This window comes from Echinops telfairi, unplaced genomic scaffold (genome assembly GCF_000313985.2).
Source record: "Echinops telfairi isolate 266 unplaced genomic scaffold, ASM31398v2 ScPeMD7_7457;HRSCAF=8495, whole genome shotgun sequence".
Classification (NCBI taxonomy): Eukaryota; Metazoa; Chordata; class Mammalia; order Afrosoricida; family Tenrecidae; genus Echinops; species Echinops telfairi.
The window spans coordinates 38,318,760-38,339,434 of NW_022111357.1; the positions used below are offsets into that span (position 1 = coordinate 38,318,760).

The 20,675-nt window shown below is 43.8% G+C and overlaps 1 protein-coding gene and 1 long non-coding RNA gene across 2 annotated transcripts in view; both read right to left on the reverse strand.

Moving 5' to 3' along the window:
• Positions 1-20,675, reverse strand: part of CAMTA1 (calmodulin binding transcription activator 1) — a 1,095,522-nt gene that overhangs the window by 971,725 nt on the left and 103,122 nt on the right. The window lies entirely within an intron of this gene.
• On the reverse strand, positions 1,367-7,309 carry LOC123522674. The gene is made up of 2 exons (XR_006680910.1): positions 7,077-7,309; positions 1,367-1,761 (listed from the first exon to the last, which is right to left on the reverse strand). It is a non-coding gene; the product is annotated as an uncharacterized LOC123522674 (long non-coding RNA).

A 20,675-nucleotide genomic window follows, 5' to 3' on the forward strand; every position in this document is an offset into this window, starting at 1 on the left:
TTAAACCCCTGACCTTGCAGTCAGCAGCTCAACTCTTAACCCAAAGCAGGGAGGGACTCACTCTGGCCCCACTGAGAAAAGTGTGAACAAAGGATCCCAGGGCGGGGAAGCTCTCTCCTGCGAAGAGGGAAATGGGGTGGGTTCTGAAGGTAGAAGTGAGCTGGAGCCAGACGGAACGAGGCAGGGAGACCCAGGGAGAGTCTCGAGGGCAATGGCGGGAGAGATGAGATGACAGGATAGATGACAAGGTTTTAGAAGCAGGGCTGAAGGAGCCTTCTGTTTGTTAGTCTAAGAACATGCTCTCTGGGGACATCCTGACCAGGCTGAGAGGAAGATGACGAGTTTGCCTTTGGACAGACACCCTGTGTTTGAGTGTTCAGTATGTAACCTGAAATATGGATTTGAAATTGGGGCAGTAGGGGGAGGAGGGCTTGAAGATAGATGGGTGTCCTCAGTGTATGCATGTACATGCACACCCTCAGAAAGATGAGAGCCCAGAGACGTCTTACTGAGAGGAAAGAGGGTAGAGGATAGCAAACTCTCAAAGGGAAAAACAGGTAGTGAGGCAGAAGAATGGTGTCCCAGAACTGAGGGAAAGCAAGATTTCAGGAAGCAGGGAGGGTGACGGGTGAGGGTTTAGGAAGTCTGAGTTTTCGGTGAATCCTACAGCGTGAAGCTTCTCTGAAAAGGGCTGGGGAGCAGATGCCAGACGTCAGTGGCTAAGGCCACAATAAGAGGATACAGAAGGATCAAACGCATCAGGAAAGGTTTGGGAGCAGCTTTACATGAGATTAGGACGACAGCACATTGGGTGGTAGAGCAGAGAGCGTGATAACGTTTGAACTTAGAAGAGAAAGATGGATTTGCTGATAGTTTGGGGATCTTCAGCAGACAGGTGATGGTGCACGACTCTCCTATGCAGAGTGGAGAGAGAGAGAGAGAGAGAGAGACACCATAGCAAGAAACCTGCCATTCAAAGAAGCTGGGGCAAGAGCCTTTTTCCCAATCCTTTGAATGTATTGTTGCTACTTCTTTTCCACATTAGCGTCTAGAAGGGGCTGTCCCTTATAATTAGGACACATGCTAAGTCTCCAGGTTCTTTCCAACACGGAGATTCTACAGACAGTTAACTGGTAAGGACAAGCAGGTCCTGCAGGGCTCAGTCAGAAGCACAAGTCACTTACCTGACTTTTGATTGTCTGAAGCCTTGAGCCATGTCAAACAGCTCACTCAGAACCGAGCCTCCCTTTTGCCACAGGGGATACTGGGTAATGCCAATGAGATGTATCACACAGAAATGGAGGCTATGTCAGAATCCACACAGTGAAGACCAAACAGAACAAAAGGTTAAACAATTGTTTTCAGATTCAATAAAAGTCTTGGAGGCATTTTTATTAAGGTCATATGTACAATAACATGTACAGATGGTAATCTGCTCAGTAAGTTTTAACAATTGTATATCCTCAGAGTCATCACCCAATGGATCATTTTTGTACATTTTCATCACCCCCAGAAGCGTCTTTGGCTCTCTTTCAAATTCCCCTCCCACCCTCAAGCAATCACCATCACCATGGATTGGTTCTGTTTGTTCCTCTATTTTATCCCTGAAGCAATCAGACAGTATGCACATCTTTTGCTTTTGAGATCCAAGCTTCTTGCTGTACCAGAAGTCCTGGTGCAGTGATTTACTGGATGTGGCTCTTCTGGCCAGTCTTCATCACCCCCACCAAGTGACCGAGTCTATTTCCTCTTCCTGATGGTCTGGAGAAGAGGGGGTGGGAGGAAAATGCTGATAGCATTACATGATTCAGTTGCGAATGATTGTTAACAGAGCTGATTGTGGTTATAAACATATTAAACTGCAATGTGAGGATCGATCCATGTTTCCATCCTGCTGAGTCTTAAAAAATGAGGCCCCCTCGGAAGCAGGAGAGGAGGACCTCATTACCATCAAGATCGATGAGACAGGAATAGAGCAAGTCTTTTGGACCACGTGAACCGCCTCAATCCAGGGACAGAAAGCTGTGACATAGAGACGTGGCAGCAACAGAACCAAGAGCTAGAGCACCAAGAGTGGTGGGCTTCCGGGCCTACGAAGCCTGTAAAGCTGAGTGCCTTCAAGCAGCAGAGAGGTGCCTCCACTTAATGCAAGAAACGAGGTTTGCTGACCCACAAGCCTAAAGCCAAACGCATTCAGGCTGATGTATACAGCTAAGTGGAGCGCCTTTTACTGATTGACTGAAAGATCTTTGTCACAATGCCCGAAGAGAGCAGAGGACAGGCCAAAGGGCTAAAGACCAGAGAGGCCAGCCTGAGAACACAGCACAGAAGAGACTATCTCTACTACAGACTGTATCGTCAATATTTCTAATCCTGAATTTTGTAACTTGTTAGCTTCCCTAATAAACCCAGAATAGTATTATCTGTGAGTTCTGTGTAGCCATGGATTATTGGACCCAGAAGAAATGCATAACGTGCTGTGGAAAAGATAGTTGGTGTTGGAAATTGTAAGAAGGTTGGAGGGTGGAGGCATGTCTGGCCCCTGCCTCATGCGAAGGGGCCTTAAGCTGATGTGGAATTTGATTCTCCTTCCCGCTGTGAAGTCGGAGGAAGTCTGAAGACTCTGCCCAAACTCCATTTTTAGAGAAGTTCATTCTTTGTCACTGCTCAGTAGTATTCCATCTTAGGATGTTTGCCAGTGCACACTTTAACTGATGAGTATCTGGCCTGTTTGCAGTTTGGGGCTATAAGCATTCTTGGACGAGTCTTCTTATGAACATTTCTCTCCCTACTGGATGTGAAAAGTAGGAGCCCTGATTGAGTAGTGGTTATGCACTGGGCTAACTACAAGGCACGCAGTTTGAAACAACCAGCCACTGTGCTGGAGAAAGACAGGAAAACACGTTACTCCTCTGGGGAGCGGCAGTCTCGGGACTCCCAGGGGCAGCTCTACCCTTCTCTGTCTGGAGCTGTGAGTCCGCATTGATGGATCCTAAGAGTATGCTTCATTCCATTACAACTGCCAAGCAGGTCTCCAAAAAGGCTGTGCCACTTACGCTCTTCAGCAGTGTATGGGGGTTCTAGCTGCTCCCCAACTTCAGCAATACTGGATGTTGGCTGTCTTACTTTAGATGTTTTACTAGATGTGAAATGGTGTCTTACTGTGGCTGTAATCTCTAATTCCTGACTACTGAAGAAGCTGCACACCTGTCCACGTGTTTACTGATCAAAGATCTTCTTTCTGTAAGATGGCAGAGTAGGCAGACATGCTACCTAGACCCTTGACAATAAGAGACCAAATGACATGGACACGATAACCCAGGAACCCTGAGTTTCACAAGAAAAGACAGAGAAATGGATTGATTACTGACTAGAAGCAGCTAAATTAAAGTGGCCAGGGAGGAGATAGATAGGCACATTTTAATGGCTGGCCTGACTCAGTGCAGCCTTCAGGAAATTTGGCAAGCAGCTTTCAATTGAATTGCACCCTGCTGTTTAGCTCTGCTTGCTCACGGCCAGCAAAAGCACTCAAACTAGTGATAAGAAAGGTGGAATTCGCCCTTTCTGTACGCAACTTTCCGGACCCTTATCAACCTGGGGTTCTACCTGAAGTCAGAACCAGCCTCCATGAACCGGGGTCCTGGTGCACGACCCCCATGTCTGGAGGTGTCCCAGTACCACTTGGAGTATCAGAAAGCAGTGTCAGGCAAGTGGCCTGTCACTAGACACCCTGCTGGGAAGAACACCTTTCACAACCACTCACTCTGCCTGCAGCTGTCCTCTGGCCCAAAAGTTCCTTTCTAGGAATAAGCGCCCTGACTTCAGCCACCATCTAAACCCGCACAAACTGCTTCTAGATCAGATCCCCAAACAGACACATCAGAGGGGCTGGCATGGACCCCATTCAGGCCACTTCCCAATCCATTCCCCACTACCCCTTGGTTGGCAGAAGGGCCAACGCAGAGCAGGTCCCCTGCCCTCCAGTGTCCTGTCCCTGCCCACTTCCTCCTTCCCTGGTTCTTCGTCCTTCTTTCTCAGCTGCCATTTGGTCTTTATCTTCTTCTATTTCTCAGTTCGTCTTTTCCCTTCTCTGCTTCTTTTTCTTATTTGCTTGTCTTTCCCTCTCTACCTAGTTTTGCTTGTACTTTTTCTCCTTCTTTGCTTTTCCTTTTACAAAAGCTCTTTGTTAAAACTTCCAACAGAAACGTGGGTGACGGGAGACATTGGACAGTGTAAAAAATGAAATAATAATAATAATTTATAAATTATCAAGGGTTCATGAGAGCAGGAGGGGGAAAATGAGCCTTTGCTAAGGGCTCAAGTAGAAAGAAAATGTCTTGAGAATGATGATGGCAACAAATACACAAATGTGCTTGACACAATGGATGGATGGATGGATTGTGATGAGTTGTACAAGCCCCCAATAAATTGATTTTTTTAAATTGTCCTTGCTATTTGTACGCATTAAAATGTTTTTCTCCCCCTTGTCCTACGCAAGACAGCAACCTTGGCCACATAGCTTAGCCGTACCCATACCTCCTGCTGCACACCACACTGAATGAAAATGACAACTCCTGTGGCACCTGATCATCAAAAGATAGCACTCAACACCAGCCAAACTCCAAGTGCAATACAAACAGAACACAAAGGACTGTGTACATACCCACACCGCCCATTACCAGGAGAGGAGAGCTGAGTGGCTACAATCTCACTAACAAGCAATCATCCATACAATACCACCACAGTATCGTGGAGACAACAAATAACTTCAGCTTACATGAAGAAACAAGATGGAGTGGTTTAAAAAGTGACCTAAACACAGAGCAAGAGAAGCTTTCTCAGTAGGAAATGACAATGGAACTTCCTGATAAGGAATTCAAAAGAATGGCACTGAGATTCCTTACAATGAGTTAAAAGATTAAGAAAGCTGCAGGCAAAAGCAGGAAAAACCGAGAATGAAACTTTAATAGAATTCTGGCAAATACTACAAGAACTGACACAATAAATGGGAAGTAAGAAAATAATTATTTTTTTAAAACTCAATACTAAGTTTTCAGAAATAACAAATTCATTGGAAGAGCAAAAGAATGGAATCGATGGAGGGCCAAGTTGAATAGAAAGCTCTCAAAACTCATCTGCTGGGGCGAGGGTGGGGAATGTCTACTCCTGAGGCCATACGAAGCCCCAGCAGTCACCAAACCAGCCAGCACACACCCCACCAGAGAGAAGCCGTTCCTGCCATCACGTGAGGAGTGAGTTAACTAAATGTTCGACAAGCATGGCCTGCAAGTGATCTAAAAGGTCCCCCACTCCCGGGCTAGAGAAATCATGAGAAAAGAAGGGGAAAATCTGGAGAGAGCCTAATAATTATACGGCAGACCATCAAGAAAAATAACTTTTATGTGATCAGAATTCCAGGATAGAAAAAGAAACAACAAAACAGATAGAGAAAGTGGTCATGGTTGTTGGAGGGAAAGTTCTCCATCATTATGAAAGATGTACATTCAAGAAGCTAAATGAACCCTGAGCAAGATAGGCTAGAAGCCCATATCATAATTAACACTTTCTAAAACCAAAGACAAGGGCAGAATCCTACAAACAGCTCAGGAAAAAAAAAAAGTTAAAAGGGGGAACCAGTTAAGACTAAACTCTGACTTCTCAGCAGAAACCATGCAAGGCAGCAATGATGACATATGTAAAACTCTGAAAGAAAAGAAAAAATTACCAACCAACAGTCATATATGCAGCAAAGCTGTCCTTCAAATACAATGGTGAAATTAGGACATTTCTAGATAAACAGAAACTAAGGGAATCTGTACAAACTAGACCGATCTTTTTGTTTTTCCCCCAAACTAAACCGATCTTACAATAAATACCAAGAGGAGTTCTTTGTACAAAGACAATAACCTGAGATTAACATGCATGACGCCACCACCCAGAGAAGTAGCCAAAACTAAAACAAACATACAAGGCTGAAAATAGGGAACCAGAGACATCAATTTGTAAAATTTGTAGTGAAGACCACCACAAACTAGAGGGAATGGTACAGGATAGAACTTTAAAATTCAAGTCAAAGAGATTTCAAGAACAGACCCCTTTACACTTAGGACGAAATTAAACCACAGGACAACCTCAATGAAAATGAATAAGCCTCACCAAAGTAAAAAAGGAAAATCATAGAGACTGAGAAACATTTAAACAGCAGCAATCAAGAAAATGACAAGAAAACCCATAAACAAAGTGAATTCGATAAAGAAGATTATTCTGAGTGAAATTAGTCAAAGGACACTGTATGACAGTGCTTCCCAAAGCAGCAACTACCAGCCCCTAGGAAGTGCTGCACAATTGGGGGCAGGGTAGGGCTAGGGGGTGGGGCACTGCAAAAGCAGCCTTCTTTATCCTGGATTGTGGGCTATAGGAACCACAAACTCACTGCCACTGAGTCAACACCACCCTGGCACAGGTCCTACAGGACACTACAGGGCAGGGTAGAACTGCCCCTGTGGGTTTCTGGGGCTGTAACTCTTTATGGGTATAGAACGACCCATCTTTCTCCCTCATAACAGCTGGTGATTTCAAACTGGTGCCCTTGTGGTTACCACTACACCACTACACTACTAGGGTTCCTCATAGGCTGTAGGCGTTCTCAATTGGAGGGATGGAGGGATTACCTTATTTTTCCCCTGAAAAGGGAGCGTTAGGTCACAAAGTTTGTGAACCCATATTGGATGAGATCACTACTGTAAAAGTCAAGAATCGGTTTTCACATTAAAAGAAACATTCTTCAATAGAGAAGGGGGGGGGTAAGAGTCAAGAGCTAGAAGTTAGTCAAGTGTTAACCTGGGTGAAAAGAGAGGTGGATAAAAAACAATGGAGGCAAAAATGGAGGCAGGGGAAGACATTGGGAGATCTACAAGAGTTAGTGACAAGAGAGGCAAATACTGGTATATACACAATTCTGCAATAGTGATCTATGAGTAGATAGGCATGCAGGCTGAACTGGGACGGGGAATAGGAGTATACCCACAAATCTATATAGAGAGAAGATTGACAGAGATTTCTATTTGTGCATTTACCTTTGCTGCAAATGTCTCCATGAATGTAGTGAAGCTATCAAAACTTCTTGTTGTGCCATCAAGTCGATTCCAACCCATAGCGACCCTATGCATGACAGAAGGGAGCACTGCCCGGTCCTGCACCATCCTCTCCATTGTCTGCAGGCCGTTTGTGCCCATTGTAGCCTCTGTCAACCCATCTCCTTAAGGGCCTTCCTCTTCGAGTCCCCTCTACTGCGCATGATGTCCCTTTCTCCAAGGACTGGTCTCGCCTAAAAACACATCCCAAGTATGTAAGACCACTTCTTAGACAAAACCAAACATCTTGAGAGAATAAACTGCTAAACCTGGGGGATGAGAACTACAGTCTGAGACTCCAAGGTCATCAGGCATTAACAATTCACAAAGACAATGTTCTACATCCTCCTTTGGTGAACAGTAACTGGGGTCTTACGGGCTTACAAGCAACCATCTAAGGTGCAACTATTGATCAATCCGGGTTGAGGGTAACTAAGAGTGATGAAAATCAAGACACATGGAAATCATTCGCCTAATGGACTAATGGACCATGTAAACACCAGTCTCCACAACCCTGAGACCAGCACCTCTGCCCCCACCTGCTCTGAAAAGGCCCATCCTAGAAGGTTCTGGATGGAACGGTAGAAAAATGTAGAGCTCAAAATTGTAAGAGACCAGGTTTATCGGTCAGAGAGATCCCAAGACTATGGGCCTTAGTCACCTTTCAGATCTGGAACGGAACCTTTTCCCATGTTACGATATTTTGATCAAAAGGACAGCACTTATCCAAGGTCAAGGATCAGAGGGTTAGAAGAAGAGGAAGAGAAATGGGAAACACAGGAAGAGTGGAATAAGTAATGAAGGGACTGCAACAGAGGAGTTGAAACAAAATGTGTCTAAATTACTGAATGTAGACCTGATTCCCTGCTCTGAAAACCTGCACCCAACGGACAGTCAAGTTAAAGAAAAAAAGATCACCTTTTGTGAAATACTTGTTCAAAGCCTTTTGACCATGTTTTATGCCATTCATCTTATTATTGTTGATTGCATATATGTACATACATATATGCACTAAATTATTTGTCCAATAAGTATATTGAGAGCATTTTTTTCACGCCCATCGCTCATCTACTCATTTTCATAATGGTGTCTCTTTTTTCATTCAGGCTTTTTAGGTGTAATTTGCGTACAGTGAAATCTACTCTTTTGACTGTACAGGTAAACCATTCTTATTAGAGTACAGATCTATGCAATTTGGCAAATGTTTACAGCCAGAAAATTTCCATCATCACAAAAAGTTCCCTTGTGCCCTTTTATAGTTAATCCCATTCCCAGTGCCCAGAAACTCCAGATCTGTTTCTTTCCATATAGATTTGCCTTCTCCAGAACATCTTTTAAGAGGAATCAGAATGTAGCATTCTGGCTCTGGCTTCTTTTCAAAATTAGCATAAAACATTAAAGATTCATCCAAGTTGTATCAGTCTGTTCCTTTGTATAGCTAAACAATATGCCAATGAAGTTGTTTATTTAACAGCGGGAGATATTTGAGCCGAAGATCATGTAGAAAGCCACTATAAACATTCATACAAGTTTTTGTATGAATGTTAGGCAAATACCTAAAGGTGAGGCTGCTGTGTCTTCTTTAGGTGTTGCTTTGTAAGAACTGCCCAGCTTTTCAAAAGTGACTCTCTGCGCTATGAGGGCTCCAGTTGCTCATCTCCACCAGCACTTAGTATTATCAGGTTTGGGTTGTGGTTTTATGCATGCTAATAGATGTGTAAGTGCTATCTCATTGGGGTAATTTTCACTTCCCTACTAATGATGTTGAATGTCTTTTCATGTGCTTTGCTGCAATCTGCTTAAAGTATCTATTCAAATATTTTACCCATTTAAAAGTCAAATTATTTTCTAACAATTGAGTTTGAAGAGCTCGATATATATTCTAGAACAGTGGTTCTCAACCTTCCTAATGCCACGACCCTTTAATACAGTTCGTGTTGTGGTGACCCCTCCAACCATAAAATTATTTTCCTTGCTACTTCATAACTGTCATTTTGCTACTGTTATGAATCGTAATGTAAATATCTGATATGCAGGATGTATTTTCATTGTTACAAACTGAACATAATTAAAGCATAGTGATTAATCATGAAACAATATGTAATTGTATATTGTGAAATATTTATGTTTTCCAATGGTCTTACGAGACCCCTGTGAAAGGGTCATTCAACCCCCAAAGAGGTCTCGACTCACAGGTTGAGAACTGCTGTTCTAGAAGCCCTGGTAGTAGTGGTTGAGCTGGAAACCTCAAGGTTAGCAGTTCAAAACCAACAGTTGCTCCACGGAGTAAGGATGAGGCTCACTGCAAGGATTTCTAAACAGGCTCTAGCTTGTCTTTTCATTATCATTCGGATTTTTTTGGAAGAACAGGTTTTTCATTTTGAATAACTCTGAACTCCATCTTTTTTTTCTTCTTTGAATTGTGCTTTTCAGATTGTATCCAAGAAATGTTTGCCTAATCCAAGGTCATACAAACTTTTACATGTTTTCTCCTAAAAGTTTCAATTCTAGAATTTAACTAGGTCTGACCCATTTAGAGTTAATTCTTGTATACAGTGCAAGGTACAGGTTGAGGTTCATTTTCTTGCAGATGGATGTCCAATTCCTCCAGGACGATGTGCTGAAAAGCCCACCCTTTCTCCATTAAATTGCCTTGCACTTTCGTCAGAAATCAATTGACCATGTGTGTGTGTCTATTTCAGGGCTGCCTATTCTGTCCCATTGATCTATGTGTCTGTCCTTCTGCAACACCACACTGTCTCGATTACTGTAGCTTTATAGGAAGTCTTGAAATCAGGCAGTGCAATCTTCCAGCTCTGTTCTTTTTCAAAAATGGTTCCGTTTTCTAAGTCCTTTGCACTTCCATATTGATTTTTAAATTTCATTTTCCAACTGTTTGCTAATATATAGAAATGCAATTGACCTTGTACACCACAGCCTTGTCAAATCTATTTACCCTTGTGGGTGTTTTGTATATTGGGTGCTTTTTTTTTCATAATCGTGTTATTTGCAAATGAAGGTTACACTTTGGAACGGGATTGATGTGACAGTCCGGAATTCCAAAAGACACTTGGGAGAAGATGCACTTTCCCTGCACAAACGAGACAGCAAAATGTGGACCTCACAGCGTTTTCTTCTTTTCTTGTTAGAATACACCTTCTCACCAAGGGCAGTGGGAGGCTGACACGCTGCCCTGCAGTGGATGCCATCATCCTGGTTCCTATGAGCACGTAGACACAGCCCACAGTTTCAAAGTCATTCCTTTCACATGCTGCCTCTTCAGCCGCTGCAGGGTGGCAAGCCTGCAAGAGTCCCCATTCCAGTGAGTGGAGGAGCAGGTAGGTGTCTTTGTGTGGCTCTCACCATAATATCCAGGTATTTACCATAAGCTTCTGGCAATATGATCTCTCCCCTGGCCTGGTAAACAAACGGTAGATCTCACTCGTGACTCTAGGACAGTGGTTCTCAACCTTCCGAATGCCGCGACCGTTTCATACAGTTCCTCATGTTGTGGTGACCCCCCAACCATAAAATTATTTTGGTTGCCACTTCATCACTGTCATTTTGCTACTGTTATGAATTAGGCAACCCCCGTAAAAGGGCCGTGAAAACCCCCCCCAAGGGGTCGCGACCCACAGGTTGAGAACCACTGCTCTAGAAGAACTTGCAATTTCCTTTAAAAGAGCTCCAGGTTGGTGACCGTACTTTTTCCACCAGCACAGGAGGCACGTGAAAAGTTCTCCATTACAGGAAACTGACAATCCTCCAACAAGAAGCACACAGCTGTGTTTGAAATGTAAAATCCAAGGACCCTTGTTTAACAGGGAGGCAACCCCAAGTTCACCAGGTTTATGGCTCAATTACTCAAGTACACAGAAGCAAGCAAGCAGATCAACGATCAATTTGACAAGGACTTGGGTTTAATCGCATTTCTGCCCCATTGGTTATTTTTCGTCCTGTAACCCTATACAATTTGACTAAGACTGTCAGTCACATCTACAATATCAATCATTACGATTTTGGGGGAAGTTAACTGTTATCACAAAAGTCAAGTAATTATTTATCATGCTAATGGTTTTGCCCAGTGGTTTCAGATGCAACCTTTTTTATTATGAGGCAGTGAAGCTGTGTGCATTATATATATAAAATATATATATTATATATATATCATTTTTTAAAAAGATAAATAACTCTGAAGCACTCTACTGCCGTTCTATCAAATGCGAGGCGAGTGATTGCTGAGTTCCCAATTATGTTCAACCTTAAATCACATTGTTTGGTCTGATTTTATATCCAGCCCTAAAGGGAGTTGCGCAAAGGCATATATTTGGCAAGCTTTCAAACCACAGCAACAAAACATGTGCTGAGGAAAATGATTCAAAATATTAAGAAAGCAGTCATTTATTTTAGAAAGCCCGTTCACGTGAGACAATAAGCTGCTTCCCAGAATAGGCACCATCCATCAGGAAAACACTACACCCCAGCCCACGCTGGCTGGAGTCTGCTCTCAGCCATCACACGGCAATGATGATTATTTATCACCGACGGCCTAGCCGAGATGTAGCAGCAGGCTCGGCACAGTCGGGCCAGCCAACACCGTGAAGAAGCATCCAAGGTACAGATAACCTCACTCGCAACCCTGCCTGCACACACCCCCACAAGCTTTCCTGCCCTCTCCGGAAAGAGCCACATGAGAGCACACAGTAGGGGTACAGGCACCCAACAGTGATAGAAGCAGTCTTGCCATGGAGCTGGGTCCAAGGCCTCAATTGCTCCACTGCTGAGTACCTGCTGGGAGGCCAGAGACCCTTCTGGCAATCCATCTACTAAGGCCAGCTGAAGCACAGGAAATTCCACTTGCGATGCATGAAATTCATGAACACCCCTTTCAGGTGCATTTCCCGAACTCCTGCGGAAACCTTTTGGACCACGTTGAGGGTGACTCACAGTTGCCTGCACTGTTTCCAGTTACCACGAGCCCATTCTCTCACCCACTGTGAGCTTCAGTTGAGCTGCCTACATGATTCTCTCACAGCACTCCAACCTGAGCAATGGGCAACAGGCGTGCATTTGATCTTGTAAGGTAAACAGACTTTTAAAGTTTCCTCTCAAACAGAACACATGCAATTTAATTGTAAGATGCATGTAGGAGCCAGCCAGAATGCCAAAGACAAGGTCGAGTTCAGCAACTTTCCAAAGGAAACAAAGGGACTTGTGGGATTTCCAGATACTATTAAGCACAGTATCTACAAAGAAGAGAAAAGGTTAGGAACTGGGAGCTAGCCAGAAATTTCTGTAAATATCTCGAGTTATTAGAGGAAAGACTAGAAAAAGAGAGCCACGCTGTCTGTGGGCAGGAAATCACACTGATTCGTTCAAGGCTGGAAAGAGATAAGTTAACAGTCAATGGCTACTTTTCCTTTGCTAAGATTCAAGGCTGGCTGACTGCAACCCAGCTGTTCATCCAGAAAGGTCAACCTCATTGTCTTCACATTTCATCCAAAGCCCCGTGTCTCATTTTCAACAGACAGTAATACAGTGCAATATACCAGGGACCCCTGGATGGCACAAATGGTTACTCACTCAACTCAAGGTCTGTGGTCTGAATCCACCCAGTGGTTCTCAGGGCTGGTGATTGGCTTCCCAAAGGTGCCCGCCCTAAAACCCCCTGGAGCACGCTCTACTCACATACACATGAGGCTGCCAGGAGAGGGAGTCGACTGAATCAACTAGCAACAACCAGACACTGTGTGTCAAACACATAGCAAGTGCACTGCACACACTCATTTTCAATAATCTGTGTGGGAAAGTCATTGCTCTTCAAATACTAAACAATGACTAACCACCAGTATCCAGATAGCATGAGAACGTTTGGAGCATTCAGTTGACTAAACCACCATGTCAACTTCAAAGGCAATGAAGCAAACCAGAAAAGTGATACAATTTTAAAGGGGAGGGGTGGGGGTAGGAAGAGGAGACAGTTGATGGTATCTTACAGTGTTAGTCATACAAGAAAAATGGCTTCCAGGAAAGACATGCTTACTGAGTTTCCGATTAGGAAACCAATGACTTCCAGGAACTCCTAATTTTTCCCCTTGCCACCAGCTGAACCTAAGCATACAATCTGCCACCATCTCAGATGACCAAGAGAAACACAAGACTCCACACACTGTTTGAAACCCACTTTCCAGCCACATCTTCCCACTTAAACAGGTCATACTTCAGTCTCTGAAAGGCCAGGCCCATTCAGGACTCTGCTCATAGACGAACTGTGTCTCCTTCAACTTGAACCTGCCCTCGATAGTTGGTCAAGTGGAGAACCAAGGCTAGGCAGGTCACCTGAACTTAGCTAAAATTAGGCCAAACGTGAGACTGAAGATATTCTCTTGAATAAGCTGATGGTCGATAAAGAGAACTTGAGATTTTAGCCCTAGATCCCCCACTCTAAAAAAGTTGTTTCACTATAAACTAACTGAGAATGTACTTCTTTTACTTGTACAAGCCAACCACTGTAATAATACCAAAAAAGACAGCAACAAGAATATAAAGTTGCATGGGGAGCTTTTTGCTTAGCAAAAAGGTCTCCTGAGTTCTACAACCCAGTCCCCAACTAGCATATTTGAGACCAAAGTAAATGCTTCAATAGACAGCTTGAAACAGCATAATATATTTGAGACCCAGTGAGTTGAAAATGATTCCTTTCTTCCCTAAGGAAGTTGAATGAGAAAGGTTCAATTAACTAGTTGCCGTTTGGTATCTGTGGGGGATTCGTTCCAAGACCCCTGCAGATACCAAACTCTGTGGATGCTCAAGTGCCTTCTATAAAATAGCACAGCATCTTCATACAACCTACACACATCTTCCTGTGTACTTTCAATCATCGCTAGATTGCTCAGGGTACCCAATACAACGTAAATGCTGAGTCAACAGCACTTTACTGCTTCCTCTTAGCCCTTGTGAGATTCTTTTATCACTTATTTGCTCCCCTTTCCCCCAAATATTTTCAATCCTAAATTGATAAATGCATGGAAAGAGGACCCTATGTATACAGAAGGCACATTGTATTTCCAAGTACTCGCAACAACCTTCTCGATTATCAACAGCCGTACCACATCGTCCTAACAAAAGTGAAATATTGCCAAGAGGAGAAGCCAAGGAGGCTAAAAGCTACTCACTAGTTTAGATTTCTGCAAATATCTAAACACACACACACACACACACACACACACACACACACACACAACCAGATTAAACACTGAACACACGCAAAAAAACTGTGCTCATAAGAAAGATGCCACAAGGAAGTCACAAGAAATGAGGCCTGGCTCTTAAGCTACATGCGAGGGTGTCCAAACGCAATCTGCGGCCCAAAGCAGCCATCCTTTGTCACTCTCACCAGCCAGGAGGCACAGTTCCCCTGGCAGAGCCCCTATCATGACCGAGAGTGCAGTGAACACTTACCAGTTTATGGGCACGAGGACCTCTTCCATGTCCTTCTAGGGACAAAAGTCGGTTCTGTTTGAGTGTGGCCCTTCTAAGCAACCTGAGCTTTCAGCTTACAATCCAAAAGGCAAGGTTTGGAGCAGTGCTTCTCAAATGTTCCACAACACACCTGGGGAGATGCTAACCAAGATTTCAGGACAACCTCTGCCAGGTGCCTACTTCCTCGCACCAGGGCAGAGCCCCCCTTGGGTATCAGCCATCTTCCAAGTTCTATTCTGTATTATTCATCTACTCAAGGGGTTTCTTCGTGTTTACAGGAACTTCTAAATACCGGGAATACTAGACAGTGAAGGCCTCTTCCCTGGCCTCTAAGAATTGACATTGCAATGGAGTTGGGAGGAGATAGGACAAAAAGAGAACATTTGTTATTGTTGCCGGGTGTCATTGAACAGCCTGTATATAACAGAACAAACCACCCGGTCCCACCCGATCCTCAAAACTGCTAGGTCTGAGCCTGTCGTGGCAGGAACTGTGTCCATCCGTATCGTCTTCCTTTCACTGCTCTCCTACTTCACCAAGCATGACGTCCTTTGACAGGGGCCGGTCTCTGAAAACGTGCCCAAAGGACATGAGACCAAGTCTCACCATCTCTGCCTCTAAGGTGCATTCTGGCTACACTTCTTCCAAGGAAGATTTAAACAGTAACAAGTGCTGGGGGGAGGGAGTGTGCGGGAGGGAAGGGGATCTACATGTTAGAGTGATTAGGAACTATGTTGAGTTGGGTAGCCAAAAGAAAGGCTCTCTGACACCATGCTATCTGAGGTAAGGCTAATGGTGGGCGGAAGAGTCAACACGGGGGGGAAAGGATGAGGGAGAGCACTCCCAGCAGAGAAGTAAACCCTGCAAAACCCTGCTTGGTGTGCGTGCCAGGTATGAAGAGGCCCAAATATGCCTAAAAGATGGGGCAAGTGGTGGGAAATGAGAAACAGCACAAGGGTAGGATCCTGCAGATCAATTACATTCAAGGAGACAAAAAGTCACTGTAGGACTAAGCAATCCTGTTGCCACAATCCTGTTGACATTTTTAAATAGCTTGCCTGGGCCACTGGATACAGAACATACTGCAGGGGAGCAAGATTTAGAGGCAGGGACACGAGTCCAAGTAAGAAAATGCCACAAATGTCCAAGTAAACAGGGTGGCTTGGACTAGGGTGTACCAATAGAGAGGTGTGGACATCTGGATCTATCTTTATCTTGGAAGAAGAATCAACCTATCTAAATGGACTGCATGTTTGAGATGGGGGGTGGGCATGGAGGGAGGGCATAATCAAGTCTGCTCCTGACTTCTGGCTTGCACTGCCAAATTTACAGAACAACCCCTGGTCTTTGTTTTCACAAATAATCTCCCATGTTTTCACCAACCTTGTCTTCCAACCTGCACGAGACGCTTTTAATGGGGGGGCTGGGGGAATCAAGAGTCACACACACACACACATCCCTCCCACTCCAGAAATGGCAGCTGTTTTAAGTACCACTACAGACTCTCATCACACTTCAGCATGGAAGGTGGGGAGTCCCTGCCTATGGGACAGCTCATTAAAAGTCTAGATGTGGTCCTCCCCATTGACACGCCTTGGGCGTGCTGGCTTTGCAAAGGGCTCTGGGTATGCCACGCCGCTCCTCCAGCATTTTCAGCCTTCTCTACCAGCCCTTTAAAAACAGATACGTTTTCTACCCTGAGTGTGTCACCATTTAAAATGTTGTGCCAGTTAGCAGTAATTATGCAAATACAGGCAGCCATTTCTATTTTTAAAAGGAAACTCCATTTAGAATTCCTACATCCTGAAAGGTTTAAAATAGTTAGTCCAGCGATGTTTTCACTTTATTCAAACTGTTTGTGTGGATTTAAATACAGGTTCAGCAGAAACCAAAGCAGGGCGAACATTCACTTCCTATTAGAACATCTAAATCAGAAGATGAAACACCTATTTTACATTGAGCAGAAAGCTGCACCGAATCAGCACAGTAGCAGCTTCCCAGCATTTACCGCCAAACAGGGCTGAGGTTTGAGAGGTAATCAATTTGGGAGGGAGGGGGATGGATTTCTTTAAACCCTTCAAAAAAAGGAAAAATGCATTTGAACAAATCTTTTAATTATAATATCTTCCAAGGAGCCCGCACTGCCTTTCTTCTTCCCAAGCCTAATGCTTTCTAAAGGTGGCTTTTGCTCTCTAATTCCACATGAAATATTCAGCATGGCGTAATTAAGTTTTATTCCATGCTATCTTTATTGGGCTCGCAGAAATAGAGGGTGGCATCAGCTTTAAACTCAACTTTCCAGAAACTTTGCTTTCACCACGAATGGATGGTTCGCAAAAGCCAACTTAACAAGCAAAACCTACTCCACATGCCTGCCAGTTTTAGGGCCGGCGAGCTGGGGAAAGGGATGACTAAAGGGGCACACACATTTACAATAAGCAATTGCCGAAGTTCACCATTTACTAACTAGCTGTGCTTGCCAAAGGGTAACTCAAGGCCCGGAACTTACTGCTCAGACTTTATACGGGCACCTACTTATTTTTCAATGCGCTGCCACAGGTAGGTAAAGGAAATGAAAGCAAACAAATGAAAGGAGGCAGCTATCCATGACTGAAACCAGTTTGTAATCTGAATAAATACTTGGCTAATTGGACCATTTTGTGTACATGGAGAAAGGGCTTGCTGCTTTGGGTCATTATGTAAACAACGCAGCCCAAACCTTAAAATTTCTCCCAGCCCCACCCAGTGTCATTCGGGTCCAAAGGAATGCAAAATGTGTTTTTTCCTTTTCTGACTGGCAAAATGAATGGTAGGATTCTAATGCTTACCGTTGAGAAGCAGTTAACTCTCTCAAGTGATTAAGTTTACAATCCAATGGGAACCAGGAGTTGGATGAAGCTAACTAACTGCCTGGGATCATCAGTTCTGTGTCCTTGCCCCTCAAGGGAATACATACAGTCCTACTATAACGCACCATTCCCCCAAGGGTACGTGAGGCTCAAATCCTCACGCTGATTCTGCAAACCTCTCAGACCGTGGTCACCCACCCTCTTATTCCCTGGAGCCAGCCCGTTTGTTCTGTGACGTTGTTAGCAGCGTCAAGTCGCCTTCCACTCACAGCGACCCTCTGGACAGATGGAAATGCTTTGTTTCCTTGCTTCCTAAAAAGGCCTGGAACGTGCTTGGGGTCACCAGACCCGCTTTTCCAAACAGCACAGATTTGACTCCTGCCCCCATTCCAGAAATGGCCGAAAAACAAACAGAAAAAAATAAAACCACAAAGCACACCAAGGTACCTGATGATACAATTTATGTTTCAACCACCACAAAAACAGGCTATGAGAAATTATGTGAAAGTAGCAAACCTGACCATATTTATAAAAAAATAAAAAACCATTCAAGAGGATCTTTCCTATTTTCAGAAGAGACTTAAATGCCTAAATAAGATATTCTCTGAGCTTTTCAAGAACCTGGCCCCTTTTATCACTGCTTCAAACTACTTGAACATGGTGTCATTCAGGTATCTCTGTAGCACTTGTGAAAAATCGGCCACCATCTCTTTAAGGTCAAGGCTTATCTGTAGCAGTATGCTGCAGTCGCCAGGAGAGGTTCCATCAGAGGCTGCTGTTGACAGGGACAGTGTCGCCAAAGAGCAGAAAGATGTGATATGCTAGCAGTCTACCCCGTCCACCATTTATTCTGAAGGCATATTAGGGTTCATTCGAGTCTAACATTGGCTTCATAATATTCAGTAGAGATCTGATATGAAATAAAAACATACAAATTGCCTACTAGGTACAAAAAAACTGTTAGGTGAATGGCACGTTGTACGCATATGAAAAGCACAAAGATGATCACTAGGGTAGTTTGGCCAACTGAAAAAGAAACATTTAGCAGTCTCAAAGCCATGTTAGTGTTATGGATGGTGGGCCAGCCTCCTGGCCATCAAGATGTTTGGGACATGTTCAGAAGATGAATCTAGTGGCCTTGGGTTCTGACTAATCTCTTTCCTTGGGCTGCACACTACATTAATCGCACAGTGAAGAAAACTACTTAATTAAGATCTAGGAAATGACAAAAGGCTATCTTACGTCAAATGGTCACAGACATAAAGGAAGATAAAAGCAGATGGGAGGTTAGGAAGCACATGTCATACCTGCAGCAGAATTCAGGTACCAAGGGGTACGTTTCAGTCTTAGGAGAGTGCTAAATGAGCACTTTAAGCCGCATCTGATCAAAATTCCCAGATTATATATGAAGTTATCAAGAAAATGGAAACAATATAGAAGTGGACCTCCTCACTTGCAGCAAGCAAGGTTGTGCCGTCTGCATGTCATCACAGGTGTTAATGAGTCTTCCTCCAATCCGGATGCCACATTCTTCTTCACAGAATCCAGCTTCTCTGATGGTTTGCCCAGCATACAGGTTGAATAAGGATGGTGAGAGGTCACAACCCTGATGTACGTTTCTTGATTTTAAACCATGGAGTATTCCTTTGGTCTGTTCACACAGCTGCGTCTTAATTCATGTACAGGTTCTGCAGTGGAACAAGGAAGTGTTCTGGGATTCTCATTCTTTCTCAAACTATTGCCTCCTGTAGTTTGTTACGGTTCATACAGTCCAATGCCTTGGCATAGTCAACCAAAAAACAAGTAAGCATCTTTCTGGTATTCTCTGCCTTGAGTCAAGATTCATTTGATATCAGCAATGATATCCCTTGTTCCACATTCTCTTCTGAATCTGGCCTGCAGCTCTGGAAGTTCCCTTGTCAATGTAGTGCTGGAACCATTGTTGAATGATATTCGGCAAAATTTTACTTGCATGTGGTATCAGCAATATCTTACCCTTTAATCTTCTAATTGTGTTGGGTCACCTTTCTTTGGGAAGTGCACAAATAAGGATCTGTTCCAGTCAGTTAGCCAAGTAGCTGTCTTCCAAAGTTCTTGGCACAGACGAGTGAGTGCTTCCACAACTTGTTGAAACATTTTAATCGGAATTCCACCAATTCCTGGAGTCTTGTTTTGCTTAATGCTTTCAGGATAGCTTGAACTTCCTTAGTACCATTGTTTCTTGATCACGTTATTTCTCAAAATGGCTGAATATTTCATTGTTTTTGGTACAATGACTTTGTCTTCTTTACATCTTATTTGGATATTACTTGCATCATTCAATATTTTTTTCCATAGAATCTTTCAATATTGCAACTCAAGGCTTAAATGTTTTCTTGAGGTCTTTTCAGTTGAAGATAAGCTGAGCATGTCTGGTTCCCTAACGCCAAGGGCCCGCACATTTCATGATAATATTTTATTCTGTTTTCTCAAGCTTCCCTGGAGATTTGCTGTTCTGCTCTCCTTCTGCATCCTTTCTCTCATGTGCCTTAGCTACTTTACAATTAAGATCAAGTTCAGGATGTACTGCAAATCAACGTAAAGCAAACCCAAATCCTCCCGACTGGAGGAATAGGTAACATCCTGATAAATGCAGAAAAGATTAAGTTTGACAAGGATTTAATCTTCTTAGATCCATAATCCATGCTCGTGGAAGCAGCAGTCGAGAGAGCAACGATGCATCCTGTTGGATAAATGTGCTGCTCAAGACCGCTTTCAAGTGTGCAAAAGCAAAGATGTTGCTCTGGGGACGAAGGGGCACCTCATATGCATGTGAAAGTTGGATATTCAAAAAAGGAGACCAAAGAAGAACCCATGCATCTGAATGATGGTGCCGGCAAAGAACAATGGAAGTACCACGTGCTGCCAAAAGAACAAACAACTCTGTCTTAGAACAAGTCCTCGGCATGTTCTTCGGAGAAAAGGATGCTGAGACTTAGTCTCACGTACCTCAGACACTCTGGAAAAGGACATTATGCTCAGTCAAGTACAGGGGTGGCAAAAAAGAAGAAGACCCTCCAACAATGGGCTTACACATAAACAGGGCCGAGGGGTGCTTTATTCTGTTGTATCTAGGGTCCCTATGAGTTGCATCAAGTAGATGGCCCCTAACAAAAGCAATTTAGAAGTGGGCTCACAGAGGGAGGAGGTGAGGGGCATATGGGAACTCAGT